Source organism: Castanea sativa, chromosome 2 (assembly GCF_040712315.1).
Source record: "Castanea sativa cultivar Marrone di Chiusa Pesio chromosome 2, ASM4071231v1".
NCBI lineage: Eukaryota > Viridiplantae > Streptophyta > Magnoliopsida > Fagales > Fagaceae > Castanea > Castanea sativa.
In genome coordinates this window covers 24082090-24102579 of record NC_134014.1, presented here as the reverse complement: position 1 = coordinate 24102579, position 20490 = coordinate 24082090, and positions in this window count along the sequence as shown.

Sequence of the window (20490 nt, the reverse complement as noted above, 5' to 3'; positions counted from 1 at the left end):
TCTAGAGTCAATTAAAAGTCATAATCCATATAGAGAAAATATTGGTGGATTTTAAATTTCATATATGAGATTCTATTAGCCTAGCATGACAGTACAATTGTAATAAGCCTCACTTGACAAGGTTACTCCCTGCCTATGGATTAGCCTCTTCTTGATAGCTCCAAGCAATGGCCAAAGCACAGTGGCTAGCCAAGCAACACAACTGACAGGACGGTTAGCCTTGAGAAGCAAAACCCATTTCACTTGCTTTGCATTCTTGCCTCTACTTTTCTCTACAGGCCTGAAGGCAGAGTCTGGACCATTAATCTCCACAATTGAGAAATTTGGGTTCTCCATTGTTACTACCACTGGGTTTCCTTTGCAGGTATCTTTTGCCCACCAGTTAGAAAAGTCCAATCTTGGAGCCATTAAAGTTTGGAACTTGAAACCTCAAACTAAAAAAGTAACACAAAAATTAAGAACCTTTGAAGAAAAAAAAATCAAAATCCAGATCTCAAAATTGAGAAATGAGCAAAATCCATTTGAGAAACCAGCTAAGAATATCAAAGAAAAGCTAAAAGGAATTCACTTTCAAGACTATGCATTAATTCCACACACACATAATGTGAGAAAGTAAAAAGAAGAAAAAAAAACAAGAAAGAGAAGAAGGCCCTGGGAGGTGAGTGCTTGTTCAGTTCTATGTAATTGTAATTGTACTCTCACAAACTCAAAAGCCACTCTCACTCACTCTTAAACATGAGAAAAGCCACATTATGAGGGAATGTATCTATCTGCAGCTGTAAGAGTCCCTTGAAACCATGAGGGGTATTTGTCAAGCAATCCAGACAACAAAAGCACAGCCTCCCAAATAACTCCCTCAAAAATTAAAACTATTCTTAATTTTTGGTGTATAATTTCCAGCTTATAGAATCTAACTTTAGTACTTTAAAATGGCATTAAGGTTTTTTTTTTTTTTTTTTTCCTTTAATACTATGAGTTTCAGTACTTTGGTGACAAGTTTTTAAGCAATCAAATGACAATTCACCATCATCAAGGGATGTGTACAACTTCAAGCAGATAAGAATGTTTCTGTTTCTGCAAAATAGGTTTGATTTCTCTATTTTGTTTTCTGCAGAAATTGTTTTCCTGCATAATGTTTATGTTTCTGCAGAATTGGTATGGTTCCCCTGTTTTTGTTTCTATAGAAACTGTTTTTCCTGCATATAATGTTTTGTTCCTACAGAATAGGTCTGGTTTCATCTATAAAAAAAACAAAAACTATTGAGACATCCAACCTTATCTCAATTGAAACACAAAACCAAAACATATCAGTCTAAGCGTTCTCAACAGATATCCATTATCCAGTCAGTCCTTATCAAATAGAGTTTGATAAAATAATGAAATCTGGAATTCAAATAAAATGTTATCCATATATTCAAATCAAATTGTAATCTCTACAATAAGATATATACAAGAGAGATTTTATGTAGGAGCTTCCCGTCCCAGTCACTCATTTAAGAATTTCAACAAACATTTAAAATACAAAATCCAGTAACCCCAATTATTTAGTGACTACCACCTTTACATCGTCCAAAAACGTTTTTCTTTCCACATGTTTCATAATGGAACAAAAATTAAACACCATTATCACCATAGACAAGTCACTTTGTAGAAACCAATAGAAGCAGATGAATAGTTGAAGATGAAGATGAAGTGAGGATGTGCCTGTAACTGGGGTGAAGTGAGGATGAAGATGAACACTTGAGACATCAACCACATAGAGAAGAGAAAAAAAGAAACCTTGAAAGCCTTGCAGGTTGCTTGTTTCAGCAGGACTCTCTCAAAAGTTGAAACAACTCTGCACCTATAGGACAAAAGGAACCTTTGTGGCAGTGGACAATAAAACTTTGGGAGAAAGATAGGAATACAATGAGACAAGGGAAGAGTCTAAATAAAAAATAAAAGCTGCGGCAAGAGATAAAACTCAAAATCCCTTTTTTGTTAACGTCAACCATATGGAGAAGAGAAAAAAAAAAAAAAAAAAAAGGGATTCTAACGTTAACGCCAATAACATGAGTAATGTGAGTGTTAAAGTCAGAGTTATCTCATTTAATGAGAGAGGCCAATTGTTTGATGAGACAGAAGATTTGGACTCTTTGATATTCTTGCTAGACTTAAAGGTATCCCCATTATCAAAATGGGAGACGGAGAAGTCAAAAGAATTTGGGTGAACTCCTCTAATGGGGATTTTAATGGCAGAGATGCTTATGTTATATCTGCTGATCATTGGGACAATAAGTGTATTCAAGATCATTGGGACAATAAGTGGGTGCAGAAGGTTCCTACTCCCCTAAGGATTAAATTCTTGGTGGAACATGAAGTGGAGCACAATTGATGAGATAAAAGATTTGGACTCTTTGATATTCTTGCTTGACTTAAAGATATCCCCATTATCAAAATGGAAGACTGAGAAGTCAAAAGAATTTGGGTGAACTCCTCTAATGGGGATTTTAATGGCAGAGATGCTTATGTTATATCTGCTGATCATTGGGACAATAAGTGGGTGCAGAAGGTTCCTACTCACCTAAGGATTAAATTCTTCTTGTGAATATGTGCTTACAATAGCATAAAAGTTAATGAGATTCTTGCTTGTAGAGGTATTGGTATTTCCCCTAATTGCCCAAGATGTGGTTGTGAGTCAGAGTCCATTGTCCACCGTCTTAGAGATTGTCAATTTTCCGTCCAAGGTTTTGAATTTTGTTTCGGAGACCGAACCAAATTGACAATCGGAATAGAATATTCTAGTACCAGTTTGTTTCATTGCACCATTTTGGGATTACACACAGGATATATATACACACATAATATACATAATTTATATATTTATAACTTCATATAAGGAGAGGCTACTAAAGCTAAAGGTGGTAATACTGATGATGAGATTGATCGATTTAGACTTGGTCCAAAGGACATTTAAGCTTCACCACCGTAGGCTTAGCCACAAGCACCGGCTCAGCATCATTGGTTAGTTACATACTGGGATTCGTACAAAAGGGTGGCGTTCATATTGAAGAGTTCAGAAGTTCTGAAGCGGTAGAAGGTTTCTGCTGTAAGTTCTTCTACGGGGATTGTAGAGTCTAGGGACAAAAGTTTTGTACTAGATCTGAAATTTCTCTTCACTATAGTGAATTGCTTTTCGGGAAGATTTCCTCCCAGGTTTTTTACTGTGAAACTAGTTTGTTTTATTGGTTTTCTTGGATCATCATATTTTGTCTTTTTTACTTTTCCACTATGCATGATATTGATGTTTGTTTATTTTAACAAGGTTTATTCATAATAAATCTAATTAACAACTTGGATTTAAAACTTGTTAATTTTATCAACCAGGGTCTAAATTTTCCAACAAGTGGTATCAGAGTGGGTACACTCTGATTGGATTAACTTCCTGAGTGTGATCCTTGACCCCTCGTTGTCATGGATTGTGAACAATCTTTTTTTATTCCTCCTTCATTTGATGGCACTAATTATGCATATTGGAAAGTTCGTATGAAATTTTTTTTGTAGGCTCTAGGTGAAGTATGGCAAGCTGTTGAAGTTGGCTAGATTAAGCCAAAGGAAACGCTAGTGGATTGGGATGAAGCAACAATCAAAGCTAGCAAATTTCAACAGTAGGACCTTGAATGCTTTGTTTTGTGGGGTGACCAATGAGAAATTCAAGAAAATATCATCCACGAAAGTTGCCAAGGAAGCATGGACCATTCTTAAGACCACCTATGAAGATACCAAGGCAGTAAAGACTGTAAAATTTCAAAGACTCATTAGTAGTTTTGAAAAAATAAGGACGGAGGAGGATGAGACCTTTGATGAGTTTTATACTAAACTCAAGGATATTTTGAATTCTGCCTTCAATCTTGAAGAATCAATTGTGGAACCCAAAATTGTTAAGAAAATCCTTAGGCCCTTACCTGAAAGATTCCATACCAAGATTACTATCATTGAAGAAGTGAAGGACATTGATCAAATTCCTTTGACTGAGCTTGTAGGAAACCTTTAAACTTATGAGATGAGATTAGGTTTAATGGGAAAAGGAGGAAAAAGTAAAAACTTGGCTCTTAAGGGTATAGAGGAAGAGACTGATGACTTTGAAGATAAAGATGAAAGCGAAGATGAAGATGATGAAGAGGATGATGATCTAACCTTCATAGCTAATGAAATTATCAAGCTTCTTTAATATAGGAAAAAGGATAAGGACAAACCTCCTAGGAAATCTAGATCCTCTAGGAAGGGCAAGAATGAGAAACCCTTCATCTAGTGCCACGAGTGCAAATGTTTTGATCATATGAGGATAGAGTGCCCAAACTATCTTATGAAAGAAATGACTAAGAATTCAAAAGGTAAAGGGTTGGTTGCTACCTTGAGTGATACTAAGAATGACTCTTTTAAAGAGTATGTGGATGAATGTGGTCACTTTATGGCTTTTACTGCCACAATCGATAAGGTGATTATGGAGAGTGCTAGTGACAGTGAAGATTCTTCTAATGATGAAGTACCCAAGAAGTTGATCCTTCAAGAAACCTATGATAAGTTATGCACTGAATTTATAAAATCTAAAAAGACTTCTCATCTTTGTAGAAAAGAGCTTAATGAGATAAAAACTAAAAAAGCTGAATTGTTAGTCAAACTAGATGAGACTACAAGGTTAGTTGAGACTCTTGTTGTGGAGAACACCTCATTAGAAGAGAAGGTCAAGAATCTCGAGGTTGAGCTTAGTCAAGCTAGAGCTCAAATAGAAAAGATGTCTAGTGCAAAGCTTGATAAGGTATTGAGTACTTAAAAGCCTAGTTCTGCTAAGACTGGCTTAGGATGTGTTGACTTCTCTAGTTCCTTCTCTTCCACGGCTTCTGAAACAAAGACTGTGTTTGTGCCCTAATCTGAGAAAGGTGATAAAGGTATAAAATTTATAACTGTTTTGTCTAATTCTAAATTATTTGTTGGACCTCACTCTAGGAAGTCTAGTAGTCCTAAAAACCCTCATATTTGTCACCATTGTGGTGTTTCTGAACACATTTGTCCTAATTGCCTTAAATTGTATCCTTAAAAGCAAGTGTCCAAACGGTCACAAGTTTCCTCTCAAGGTTCAACACCTTTGTTTGGAGAGTTATTAAAAGTTTTGAGCTTTTTAACTCAATTCTTCTATGTCCTTTAGTAGACATACTAGGACACGTGCTTTTTCATCTTCACGGCCAAAGACTCATGTTGTGTGGGTGAGAAGGGAGCCTAAGACTTAATTGTCTTTTCAATATGTCCTCTTCTTTAATTCTTTCTATCTAAAGTAGGACATTCTTGCATGATTTCTTATTTGTTTTTGGAATCATACTTTCATGCATCTACATCTTTCTTTCATGTTTTCATTTTGTTTGTCTGTTTTTGTTTAGTTGTTTAGTTTTTATATTGTTTTGTTTTCAAAATTTAAAAAAAAAATACAAAAATTGTGTGTGTTTGTGTATATTGGTACTTGTGTACCTTGGATGACCATTGAAACAAGGTTTTCTAAATTTTGTATCTCTTGTTGCTTAGATGAGCATCTCAATGCACAATTAAACAAGTAAGCTTTGTGACTCATGTTTGTGATGAGTACGATTAAGTAATCTTCTACACTTAATACTCATATCACTCTTTTTGACGGGAATGACTAGAAAATCCTAAGAGAAATGCATAAATAACCATCTCACCACTAAAGTCTGCCAATCATGAATAACATCTGTATGCTTCGGCATAGTAAAATTGTGATGTTTTAAGCTCACATAATTGGGTAATTTCTTCTCTCTCTTATATGCCCATGCATGCTATGCTTAAAAGAAAAATATGTAAAGAATATAAAAGCAAAAAGAATAAAAATGCTTTTAAATATTGTTACAAGCGTGTTTCTAGGAGATGTGGAAGTTATACGATATACCTCGAATGTGATAGTCCCCATTAAACAGTTATGATTATATGTGAGTGTTTTTTTATTCACTCATATCTCAAATCATCATAATATGAGAAACTTGTGCACACTTGTTATGTTTTCACACATAACACGCAAATTCTTTGCTACTTTTGATACATGTGCAGGTACAATGTGATTTGGCCATCACAAGAAATACATGTGTTAATATATGCTTACTAAACTATCTTAACTTGTTTTCGAAATATAAATTTGGTTAGATTTGTTTAGTGTGTGTGTTTTTGGATCTATGAATGCTATGCTTATATGTTGAGAGATGTTTTGAGAGCTTAATATGTTAGTTTGATGTTTGAGTGAGTAGCTTGTTTTATGCATTCATCTCTATGTGTTTTTCCCTTCTTGAAAAACCTCTTTTCTTCAAGCTCGATAGCTCCTCGACACATCCTCAACAAATATCCTTTCTATCGAGCCTTCTTCTTGTGATCTTGACAGCTTCTCGATCCATCGAGGAAAATTTCTGAGCTCTCTGTTTGCTTGATAGATTCTCGACAGATCCTCGATCCATCGAGATTTCTGGGTTTTCTCTCAATAGCAACTCGACAGCTTCTTATTCTGTCGAGACTCTCTTGCATGCATTATTTTTCACATGTTTTGCATCTTTCTATTATCTTGTTATCTATAGCATCTTGTTTCATTACATTCATGCATTTATATGGTTTTCTTGTGCCCCCTTGATCATTTTTATGTTTCTCGGGTGAAGTTTTATAACTTCTTGTATCCTTTGTCAATTATGACAAAAAGGAGGAGAAAATGTGGTTTCTTTTTAAGATTATATATGTTAGGGGGAGAAATACATGCCTTTGTAAGGGGAGTTATGTTTCATCTTGTTAGGAGGAGTGTTTACCTCCTTGTTGTTTTAGGTGCTTTTTTTAGCTTCTTGTACACCGGTTTTGTGACCATTTTTATATACATTGTGCTTATCTTTGATATAGATATATGATGATTATGTATGTTTTCTTTACCTATCTTTACATGTGTTGTTTCTTCTCTATCTTAATACGCATGTTTCTTTATGTACGTAATCTTTATTTCTGTTTCACACATAATGCCTTAATGAGTTTTGTTTAAGTGTTTCAGAAAGACAGGTTGTGAAAGTCTATCTTGCCATGAACTCTCTTCTTGCAAAGTTTTTCAAGAGTTTGTAGTAGAGTTAGATTTGTTTTGTAATCCAACAAGTGGTTATGAGTTTAGTAATTTAAGACTTCTTTCATGATTCATTTGTTCACTATGGTTTCGTCACGGATTGCCAACCAAAGGGGGAGATTGTTAGGGACATATTTTATGTAATTGGATAATTGTTTGACAAAATGCACTTTTACTTGTAATTGGGTAGATCTAGGATATGTTTAGTACTTCAAGAAACAAGAGTCAAGTCAAATATTAAAGCCATGAAGACTAGACCAAGAAACAAGCGAAGAAAAACTATTCATTAAAACTCAACAGATACCTCGACAGAATTAGTATCTATCTAAATTTAAGAACGAAGCTCGACAGAAACTTGACAGAAGTTGAACCTGTAAAGACTTACGAAATCAGAATTTTCATATTTGATTTTCGGCCCATGCTGATATATTTGTGTAGGGTTTCTTTTTTCACAACCCTAGACATATATAAGACTTATTTTAAAGGCCGTCACATATATAGAACATATGCAGAAAGTGTCCTAGTAATTTATTCTCTCTAAAAGAAGTTACTGCGTCTTTGCGCCTCAGGATTTTGTAACAAAGTATTTCTTGATCTTTATTATTGATAAAGTGAAGAATTTTGCAGCCAACTACATATTCTTCAAGTTGCTGGAGTTAGTCATGTACTAGGATCCATGTATCATTGGTTAGTCACACTGGGATCTATGCATCATTGGTTAGTCACGTATTGGAATCCGTGCAAAAGGCTGGCGTTCATATATTAAAGAGTTCAGATGTTCTAAAGCGGTAGAAGATTTCTGCTGTAAGTTCATCTACGAGGATTGTAGAGTTTAGGGACAAAGGTTTTATACTAAATCTGAAACTTCTCTTTACTATAGTGAATTGCTTTTTGGAAGGTTTCCTCTCAGGTTTTATATTGTAAATTAGTTTGTTTTATTGGTTTTCTTGGGTCATCATATCTTGTTTTATTTATTTTTCTATTGTGCATGATATTGACATGATATTGATGTTTGTTTGTTTTATCAAGGTTTATTCATAATAAATCTAATTACCAACTTGAGTTTAAAACTTGTTAATTCTATCAATTGGGGTCTAAATTTTCCAACAGTTTTCATGCATGTGGAAAGTATTAGAAGAAGCCATTCTATGGTGGATGCAAATGCTACATTTTGAAAAAGTTTTGTTGTTTGCTCCTAATAAGTAATAATACATTCAATTAAAAAAAATTCTCCGAATTATACATGATTACATTCATTTTTATTTTTATTTTTTTTGAGAAAGAGACAGTTTACATTTAATTAGTTCAAATAGTAATTAAGATAATAAAAAATATATTGTATTAACCAAATGTGAAATTTTGCAAGTACAAAAAGGGTTTTTTATTTTTTATTTTTTTATTATACAGTTTTATGGTAAAAGCGAGCCTAGAAGTCAATTTAAGAGACGTTAATTCTCAACCCCAAGCCCATAAGCTCCTACAAATCTTAAATAGGGCTGGCCAAACAACTTTGGGGTTCTTAGGTGAAAATTTTAAGTGTGACTTTTTTATATTTAAATTTTAATTAAATGTTTGTTATATTAGTATCACTATAATATAAATAAGTTGATATTATATACATCAAATAATTAATTGGTGTGATAATTTATGATAATTAATAAAGTAAAAGTTTGCATTAAAAAAATAGAAAAAAAAGTAAAAGTAAAAGATAAAGCAGGTGTGTGCATGTGAGCTATGGGCCTTTGGCCTTTCACCTTTGTGCAAACTGCGTTGTGCTGTATGCACTATGAAATGCCAGTCAGCCAGTGTGTTGTCTTGTCAAGCAAATTAACAAATACAATATGAAATATTGAAATTGAATAAAAGCCAACACTCTTCAATCTTAGATCTACATGAAAATTTCAGAAAAGACATAGAGGGAGAAAGGGGTTACCTCAGCTATGCCCACACCGCCACTCTTCAATCTTGAATGTACTGTGAAGGCAGTGAGTTTATTGCAAAGAATGATTCAATAAAAGAAAGCTTATAGAAAAAGATCAAGGATACAATAATTAAGTCAAGACCAAGAAAAGAAAGGTAAGAATATAGATGGAGTGGCAAAGAGATAGAGAGATGAGAGATTTTATCTTTCGTTTTAAAATTTTAAATTCTCTATTTTAGCATATTTCAAGATATTTATGTTGTATTATTAATGAACTTATTTGGTATTAATTTTGATTTTAACATATTTCAAAAATGAGTTAATAAATTTGTCTCTTAAACTTTAATTTTGTTAGCCTAATTTTGAATATTTTTGTTTTTTCCATTTTTAATCTTTTGTATTTTAGGATACGATGAGGTTTTTTTAATGCATTCTATTAACCAATAAAATGATTTAATTTTTTTTGTAATTAAAATATATAGATGAATATATTTTATATATAATTTTTTTTTTTTTTTTTTTTACAATTGGGGGTCTTCTTTTATTTGGAAGCCTTGGGCGATTGTATCAATTATATCTATAGTTCAACCGGCCTTGATCCTAAACCTAGGACCAAACAAAAACCTAACAAACTGTTTGACTATCTAAGACAAAAATAAGGGAAAGAAAACATTACTAACTTACCCTCATTTTCCTGGGTCCAAAGTCCAAACCACTATTAACAATCATAGAGACAGTGGAAACCTATTTTTGCAAGTAGGAAAGACCCATCCCATTCACAATTTACTCTTTACACAGAGACCCATTACACCCACAAGCAAAACCGAAAACTGTAGTGAAACAACATCAACTCCTCCCTTCCAAACCAAACCCCACCAAACAGACCATATAATTTTGAATGCTGAAACACCTAAACATAGCTAAATTACAATATAAAACCATCCACTTCACTATACACGAATATGATCTTTCATTCTTTCTCTATACAAGTGGAAGCTCAATAGTTCAAAGCACTAAAACTTGTTTAGACCTCCAATTTTAAACTTACGACTAAATTTCTTTTGACTAACTCAACTAAGTGTGGAATAAGAGTAATTAATGCGCAATTAACCAGAACTACTACCTAGTGCATATACAAGCATAATCAACAATTAATTATAAAGCACAAGTAGTAAGGGAAGAGAGATGCAATCACAAAATAACACCGAGACGTGTTATTAAAGAGAAAACCGAAGTACTCTGCAAAAAACCTTTCCAGACCCTCCAAGTCGAAATGTATGTAATACGTTGATAAATATTGAAGAACAAGTCGGGATTGGAGCTGCTCAAAGAAATAAAAAACTAAGGTCTCTTGCTTCAGGCAGACACTTGATCTAGGGTCACTTGTCCATTTTGATCGAGTCACGCCTGAGTCCCAACCCTTGCTTAAGGCTCTTTTGAACAAGAGTTATGTATATTACTATGTTCTTAACCATATTTCAGCGGTCACTTAAATCCTACTTTAAACAGCACCTACATATATATATATATATATATATATATATATATATATATAATATTAAAAACCTTGTGCACGTACGAAAAACCTTGTGCACGTATGATTTTTCCAAAGATGAAGAGGTTGAAAACTCATCAAAGCTATTGATCAGTGAAAATTTCGTGCCTCTTTCCCTTGAGTAAACTATGTTAGTTTACAATCTATACATGCATGTGACCAAATGAGCTTAATTATTGGTATGAAACCACAAAGTTTGTTTTTTTTTTTTTTCCAGTAAATTCATTTTAGAGAAAATCTTCAAGGAGGTAGGTTGTTTTGGAGTGTGCTAGAGGTTCTGGTTTCGTGCACTAGAAGTGTTGTGTCTTGTCGTTCACGAAAGAATTCATATAGAAGAAGTTCAAAAGTTTAGAAGTGTTGTCAATTGTCATGTTATCAATGAATCATTTTTTTTTTTTTGATAAACGTTATCAATGAATCATGTAGTACTGGTCTAGTCATAATAATATAAATAATTTTTTGATCAATCTCTGTAAACTCTTTTTGTAATCAATTGCCTTCGTTGGGTACGTTACTTATTAGAAGTTTTTCCCTTGAAGATCAGTCTCTTAATTGATTTTTCACTTCCTCACTATATCCTGTTTTTTTTTTTCAGAGCTCTTTCTCTATGATTTGGAGCATGCTAAATTTTAATAAAATATAATTATCTATTTTTTTAATGAGAAAATTTGTTAATCTATACTACTATTTAAGGGGCTTTCCCTGTTTGGATTTCACATTTTGGATGCCTAAAATACCCTCATCATATCCACTTACAAGTTTTCAATTAACGAGGATAAATATGTAAATTAAAACTTCTACACTTTAAAACTCACAAACTCACATACGCTTTGTAGTTTCTATCTCACTTTCTATCTCTCATTCTTCTTCAGATTGAAGATATTTAGTTTAGTTATACATCCTCCTTTCTTTTTATTCAGATTAAAGAAATTTATTGTCAGAGGCTCCAACAAATTTTCAGGTTCTATCTTTTGCAATTTCCTCTTTGTTTTCTTTTCTTTGGTTTATGATTGACTTTCTTTGAGCTCTATTTTTTTTTTTAATGTATCACGTTAACTCTTTTTTTTTCTTTTTTTTTTAAATTTAATTTTCTATATTTTTTATATTTTGATCATTAACTCTCTTTTTTCTTTTTTTCTATATTTTTCATGTTAACTATTTTTTTTTTAAAATGAACAAGGCCCGAAAGAAGCATTCAACCAACAAATTTTCAGGTTCTATCTTTTACAAGTTCCTCTTTGTTTTCTTTTCTTTGGTTTATGAATGACTTTCTTTGTGTTCTACTTTTTTTTTTTTTAATATGTATCCCGTTAACTCTTTTTTTTTTCTTTTTAAGAATTTTTTTTTACCATCATTGTATATGTTTTTGGCGTTAATTTTTTTTTTAGTTATTTATTTAAATAGTTGATGATGTGGCGATTAGATTAACTCTCTTTTTTTTTCTTTTTTCTTTTTTAAATGTAATTTTGAAAATTTGATTAATGATCAAAATATAAATGATCAATTACTATTTCCTCACTTTTTTTTTCCTTCTTCGTATTTTTTTTTCCTTTTTAAGAATTTATTTTTTACCATCATTGTATATGTTTTTGGCGTTAATTTTTTATATTTAGTTATTTATTTAAATAGTTAATGATGTGGTGATTAGATTTTAAAGAGTTCATGATAGAGTTAAATTCTAAAAAATCTTTATCCTCTATTTCCTCACTTCTTCTTTTTTCCTTCTTCGTATTTTTTTTAAGCAATTTTTTTTTTCACCATCATTGTATATGTTTTTGGCAATAAAGTTATTTATTTATTTATTACCATAATTGTATATGTTTTTGGCGTTAAAGTGGCTAACTATTATCGATCCTTTTACTGTAAACTAAATATATTTGAAATTTAAACTCTTTTTCACTTTTGTTATGGATGTGTAGTAAGTGACTAACTTTTAGGATTAAAACAGTACATGTAGTTTTTAAACTTTGAATTTGAAAAAAAAAAGGGGGTAGTTGGGTAGTTTTTAAACGTGGAATAGAAAGTCGGATTTTTTTTAATTGTACATGGATAGAACATGGGATATTTTTAAACGTGTAGTTTTTCTTTTTTTGATAAATTTTTAAATAAGGATAGGGTCACACCAATTTTCCACTTTAATCTTTTAAATTTCCCTAAAATTTAGCCTTTTATTTTCTTTCAAAATCAGATCTGTTAGTGCCTAAATATAAGGATATGGATGGAGAAGTTATAGTAGTGGTTTTATAGTAGGAGTCCTTTTTTTTTTTCGAAAATATGGAAGAGATTTAAAAGAAAAAAAGAAGAAAAAAAGAAGAGGAAAACGTGAATTTGAAAAAAAAAAAAAAAAAAAAAAAGGTGGTCGGGTAGTTCTTAAACGTGAGATAGAAAGTTGGATTTTTTTAAATAGTACATGGATAGATTATGAGGTTTTTCAAAACATGTAGTTTTTCATTTTTTGATAAACTTTTAAATAAGGATAGGGTCACACCAATTCTCCACCTTAATCTTTTAAATTTTCCTAAAATTTAGCCTTTTATTTTCTTTCGAAATCAGATATGTTAGTGCCTAAATATAAGGATATGGATGGAGAAGTTATAGTAGGAGTTTTTTTCTTCCCCCCAAAATATGGAAGAGATTTAAAAGAAAAAGAAAAAGAAAAAAAAAAGAAGAGGAAAACGTGTATTTGAAAAAAAAAAAAAAAAACTGTACAGATGAATGAAAACTACCCGACTACCTTTATCCTTTTGTGACTTAAAAAAAGATTTATCCTTTTTTTCTTTTATTTTCTATTATATTTCTTTTTCAGGTTTTTTTTTTTTTTTTTTAAATTTCTGTACAGATGAAGGTGTTTACATATTATGGGGATTGCATTTTTCATGTCGTAGTGGATATGAAAAAATGGGAAATTATTTTGTGAGAATTAAATAATAATAAAAAAGCAATCGGCAATTTTTTCTAAATCAGGAATATTTTTTTGGATAATATAATATATTGGCAAGCGGAATTTGAAGTTGAATTATTATTTTTTAACGATAATTTGATAATTGGAAAGATTAATTTGAACATTGAACATCTCCATTAAAATAGAATTATTGATGTACGTTACCATGGGATAAATATAAGGTATTTTTAAACATTGAATTTGAAAAAAAAAAAAAAAAAAAGGTGGCCGGGTGGGTTTTTTTTGGATCAAACGTGGGATAATTTTATGTTTTTTTTTTCTCAAAATAGGGGTACTTTTTTTTTGGATAAAATGTACGACTTAAAAAAATACTAGCCTCTGAGCACGCGCTCATGCGCGTGCTTAGAGGCTCTTCTATTTTTTGGGTAAGGGTTAATTTAGAGTATTTATTATAATTTGAGATTACTACATTTTTCAACCACAAAAAAAAAAAAAAAAAAAAAAAAAATTCTAGGGGTGTGATAAGTATTATGTGTGGTAAAATTATTTTTCATCACACCCCTAGTTTTTTTTTTTTTGTGATTGAAAAATGTAGTAATCCCAAATTATAATAAATATTCTAAATTAACCCTTATCCAAAAAATAGAAGAGCCTCTAAGCACGCGCGTGAGCGCGTGCTTAGAGGCTAGTTACTTAATAATTCTGTTGCATATTTAAAAAAGGGTCTAACGACTATACACAATCATTTTCACATTCTAAATTTTTGCATACATAATAATCTTTTGTTTTAGGCTTTTAGTGGATGCTGGAAGCACATGGAGATAAATTGGTAATTTACTGGAAGTGGCTGAAAATTAACAGTTTTGAATTCTCTCTTTATTAAGGAAAACAACATTGAAGAAAAAATAAAAATAAAATATCGCGAATTAGAGTCAAGGAAGAACTTCATTGTCACAAATTAATTATCACTGAATCCAATTTCAGGCAATGAAATTGTCACACTGGTAGAAGGTTATCTTCCTTCTTTTTTTCAGAAATTTTTATTGTTAGTCTGTAATATAGTACTGTATACGCTATTAGAGGAGAAGACAATTTTGTCACCCATAAACTTGTCCACTGGGCTGATCATTCCAACAGACTCGGGCCCGTAGCCATCTTCTTCTTGTTGAGAAAAGAGATGGCTAGGGCCCAATTCCTCTCGCCTTCTGTATCTCTTTCTTTACTTAAGAATGTTTATTTACTATTTAAAAAAAAAAAAAAAAACTTAAAAGTCTTGGTGGAGAATATCATCCCTTAAGATACCTATTATCCAATTGACTAGTCAATATTCTGCGAAAAAAAAAATTGACTAGTCATGACTATTGACTAGCCAGTACGTACTAAAATATTATCTTCACAAGTGAGCTCTGAAATTTGTATTTTGCGAATTTAGCAAGATTATGTATGATACAGAACATTTGATTTCTCTGTTATACCATGAAACTTCACTATACTTTAATATCGAATTGGAGGCCTCATGCAAAGGAATTAGGTGTAGAAATGAAGGCCGGTTAATTGTTGAAGTATATTCTGGCTAAGATTCGGATGTGGATGGTAATTGAAAATATGGTTCAATTAAATTTCCAAATGTAAGCAAAGTGGTGCTGGTTAAACCTCAAGATGGGGAGCCTTTTAATTCCTACATTTACTCTTACCTGACAATAAAAGGCTAAGTGGATGAAAGAAAGGGGGTTCAAGTCACAGTCGTGGCATCTTTTATGATGTTTTATGTTTTTGGTTCAAACTCTACATTCTCTTTCCCTACTAGCTACCAATCTCTAAAATAAAACTAAATATAATAATAATAATAATAATAATAATAATAAAAAGAAAAATTGAAGAATGTTGATGCTCATTTTGAGAAGTCCAGTAGGAAGAGGAAACCCAACAACGTGGACAGAAGAGAGTTAGCAATTGGATAGAAAAGCCATTAAGTCCAAGTGGCAGGAATAATGGATCATAAGTCCATAAAGCAAATAAATAGACCTTACGGAAGCAAACAGACCTAAAAATGTCCGGAAAGAGAGAAGTAGCAAACCCATGGACAATATATGATGTAGAAAAGTGAGAATTGGTCACAGCAGCCACAGCGGGCTCGAAATAATGTAAGTAAAGAAGGTAAGGGGTAATGGAGAGTCCATAAGCCACAAGGATGAAGGACAGAATAATTGGGTTAGGAAGCCCAAGGAGTTAGTAAAAACTCATGGGAAAAGTAGAAAGGGCCAAGGATGCCCAAAAGGAAATAAATGAAACACAGGAGCTCGCAAGTAATGTAGTAAAAGGTCCAATGAGCTCACTGGATCATCAAAAAAGAAATAAGCAGCAGACCCAAAGAGGCCCAACAGTTTTGGGCCAAATAACATTACGGCAGGAATAACAGGATGATGCGGTAAGAAATGATAGCAAGATCGCAGGAAGAAAGCAAAAGAGTGGCCTGAGGGAGGGAAAGCTCACAATCAAGCAAAGCCCAACCTCTAAGGGAGCAAGCTATAAAGAATGGGAAACAGAAAATAGCTCATGCCATAAGGAGTTAAGGACGGACGGCAGAATGTGCAGAAGGGCCTTTAGGCCGCTGCAAACGCATGAGCAGCAGACATATTTTAGACGAGCATGGAAGTGAAGTACGCACAAGGCCCAGACACCACTAGCCTGTACCCAGCCAATACAGGAAGTGGTGGGTCATGGGTCAGAAGTAAGAGGGCATGGTTTGGCGGTGGGGAGAAGGGAAAACCTATTTTGAGGTTCCTACTCAGGCTCTTTTGGGGGAAGTGTCCTACTGAGATGACATACCGCCCAAAAGAAGTGAGGATGAGTTAGAACCATTAAGTGTATGCCATGAGGAATGGAGAGAAAGAGCACCCACGTCGTGGTAGGTAAGAATGCCATGGCAAGCAAACAAACAAAACAATCCTCTTTGTTTGGTGATGTGGAGTGGAGTGGCGCGGCTAGCACAGGTAAGTGGTGCTGGCTGGGCAACTGACCAATCAGTAATGGTCGACAAAGACACCTACACTTACTATGCACAGAAAGGGGAGAACAGTAACAGTAACCTCTAAAGAGAGAATCACAACAACTAAGCAAACACCGAGAGATAAAACGAAGAGAAAAAGAAAGAAAGAATTAGAGAGAATAGGAAAAACAAAAAGGGAGAGAATAAAATGGCAGGTATGCACCAGATAGGTTGATTCCCTCTTTCCCTCTCAAACCCATGCTCTCTACTAAAGGCAAGAGATTTCTCTACGCACAAGTCATTTAGGCTTGTTCCCTCAAAGTAGTTAATTTCATCCTGGAGAGATTATTCACATTGAGGAAATGGCTTTCTTCTTAACTTAGACTCCATAACATAACTTGATACGGCAAACTGATATTTCTCGTTGATTCAATAAGCTTATTACTACCTTTCCCGTATTTATTTTTGTTGTTATATCATAAAACATGCATTCCTTGTAATGACCCATTGTTTACTTTTGTCTAAATGGTGAACGAATCTCTTTTATTATTTTTATTATATCTGCCTGTTGTAATTACTATAGCAGCTCTGCCTACCACGGGCATGTGATCGTAGTCTTGGTAAACGGGGTATAGTTTGTGCACAAGTCGGACCAAGGTGGGTTGCAATTAGACCGGTCCCAACTCCCTGATCCAGAACATCTTGGGCCTAGTACGGCAAGAGGTGGCCCAACCCAATATTACAAAAAAGACCCACCACAAAGAAAAACGGTAAAAAAAAAAGTTTTTTTTTTGGAGAAAAGCTTTTAGTTTAGTTGTATGTACACCTTTTGAGAGAAGTACCAAATATTTCTCGATAGATATGTTTCACTATAATTTGTGCTTTTAAGGTAGTTTATATCTATGTGAAGATTAAATTATTTTAGCTAAAAAAGATAATTCTCACCAAAAAAGAAAAGAAAAATGAAATTCTTAAATGATATAATGAAAATGTTTATTTTTCTTGTGATAATTTTTGGTAATGCCTATATTGTAACAATAGCTTTGTAGTTCAACTTGCACCTCAAGTATTTCTATTGGGGGAAAAAAGAACCCTTTAAATGAAATGATGGTTTGCATTTGTCTGGGTATATTTGAGACCTTGTCTTCTTTTTCTTCGTCTGTTGAAATTCAGTATATTTGAGACTTAAGAGGTCTGCAATGTAAGAGCACTAGAATCTGCTGGGCCATACTAAATGTTATTTTGCCACATTAAAACCTACATTTTTTATTTTACCACTTCATCTTATAATGCACTCTACATCACATGTTTTATTTTAAGATTTTAGACACATTAAAATAATTAAAAAAAAACTCATCTAAATAAAAAAAAAATTACAAATTAGCTTTTTGAGAGAGAATTGTGGCGAGAGAGAGAGAGAGAGAGAGAAGAAAGATGTTATGAGGAGAGAGAAAAAACCATTAAAAATTTATAGCATTTTGACCGTACCATGTCATTTGTAGAACATCATTGTAGCTCCATGCCATTTCTTCTAGTATTTGACACATCTCATGAAGAAAGAATTTTGATGTTTGGTGTGCTTAGCATTTGGCAAGCCTAATGCCAATTCACTAAGTGTGTCAAATGCCAAACTATTTGGCATTTTGCCATAGTACCATCTTAAAATAAAATTGGAATGGTACGGACTAGGGGTGTGCATGGATTGAATTGAGTCAAGTTGAGAAGTTTTTTCAACCCAACTCACCATGGTGGTTAAAAAAAATCCAACCCAACCCAACTCATCATAGGAGCCCAACCCAACCCACGTGGATCGGGTTGGGTTGGGTTGGGTTGGACCCATGGGTTGGATAACTTTGCACCCATAATTTAATCTTGAAAGATGATTGAAATGATAATTTTTAGTACCCAAAAAAGATATTTATATTTTATGCATTAAATCATTCATCACATATCATAAAAATGATCTTGAGATTCTAGTAATTGCGACAATATGCCCGATTCCTAAATCGGACCGTTAGATTGAAAGATATCACAAAATTAAGTTTTCATGATCTGAATGCGTTTATTGGGTGGAATTGATCACATGTGATTATTTGAAATTAATTTTGATCGATGAATAATTAAAATTAATTAAATAAATTTTTGTGATTGGTTGTTGATTTGATTAAAAATAAGTTTGGTTGTAGAGGAATAAAAAGAATAATCTAATAATGTTGAAATTGGATTTATGATTAAGTTTTTAAATTATCTCTGAGATAATTATTTTTAAAGATTTAATTATCAAGTTAAAATGGATTTTATTAAAAATACAAGTCCATAATACATCTAAGTATGATTCTTGGCCTAGAAAAATGCCTAAAATAGAGCCCAAAATGTACAAGAAGAGGAAATTGGGCGAGCACTGAGGTGTGCCAATTAGCACTTGGCAAGTGCTAATCGGCACTTCCACAGTGCCAATTGGCACAAGTTGTAAATTGGGCCTAGATGCAATTAGTTTAGGTTTAGACCCATCAGATTTGATTTTTTAGGGAAAAAACTTGACCTAATTCGTATTGGCTAATTTTCTAAGCAACCCTAGCTTAGTTTTTAAGCAGATACACCTCTATAAATAAAAGAGAAAACCCAGAATTAAATATCGTTCTCTTCCCTTACATTAAAGAAATTATGGAAGTTTTGCTTTAAGAATTTCGTTTTTATTAAGTGACCTTATTCTAGATCTCCAAGAGATTTATTCTTTTTGATTTCTAAAATAATCCCCTCTTCTAGAGTACATTCATGCAGGTACGTTCTTATTTTACTATTCTATAAATATAATTATGTTCTTGTTTTACTCTCCATAAACATGTTCTTGTTTCTGCTTGATCTTCCCTAAATATGCTTTTGCTTCTTTCCTTGTTTATACATGTTCTTCATATGTTATCACATTCTCTCTCTCTCTTCCCCTTTGAAAAATTCACATGATTAGTTTAAATTTTAGTATGTTGATTAACAGGCATAAATCTAGCGTTAAAATTTCCTTTTCAGATTTTAGATCTGCAAAAATAAATTTGTCTTGAAAGTTTCACTCTTTTCTACTTCTAAAACCAAATCTAAATTTTTTAAGCCAAAACCAGATCTGTATTTTTTATTAAAAATCATATATGTATTTTTAAGACAAAACTAGGTCAGTATTTTTTTAAGCCAAAGCCAGATCTGTATTTTTCATTAAAATCAAATCTGTATTTTTTAAGACAAAAACAGATGAATATTTTTCATTAATCAGATTTGTATTTTTTTAAACAAAACCAGATCTATATTTTTCATTAAAAAAATTATCTTTTCTTAAAAAATTTGTTTTCTCTCGCATTTATAAAAAAATAAAACTAAATCTGAATTTTTATTTTAAAAAATCATTCTTTATCACCATGGAAACTCAGATCTAAACTTTTCATCAAGCAATCTCATCAAATCTCTTTCATACAAAATTAAATTGCAAATCTAGGATTCTTAAATAGTATTTTAATCTTAGATCTAGAATTTGACATGGCATTTGTTGCATATAACTTAACATTTTGAATAAGGGTACTAAAATGATCATTCAAAGTCAAGAAGAGCGGACTTTGTTTGGGCAAAATGGATGCCTAACACCTTCCCATTCTGTAAGTTAGCTCCCAAACCATACGTTTTTGTTCGTAGAATAGTGTCTTGTCTTTATTTTATTTTGGTAGATTGTTTCTAGGACCAAGGCTTTGTATTTTTTTTTTTACATAGATTGTATTTAGGACCAAAACCTTGTAACGATATTCTACCAAGTTGTATTCATATGTTCAATTAATGATACTTGAGGTATTTCAAATATGTAAATTGTAAATTGTAGTTTTTTTTTCTTAATTTTTTGTAATAAAAAATAAGTGGCAACTCTACATGATCCTGAAAAGAGAGGTGCCAATGCCTAAATCTCTTTTTGAGAGCTAGTCCTGGTCTCTCACATTGAGTATTAGAACAACATTACCAC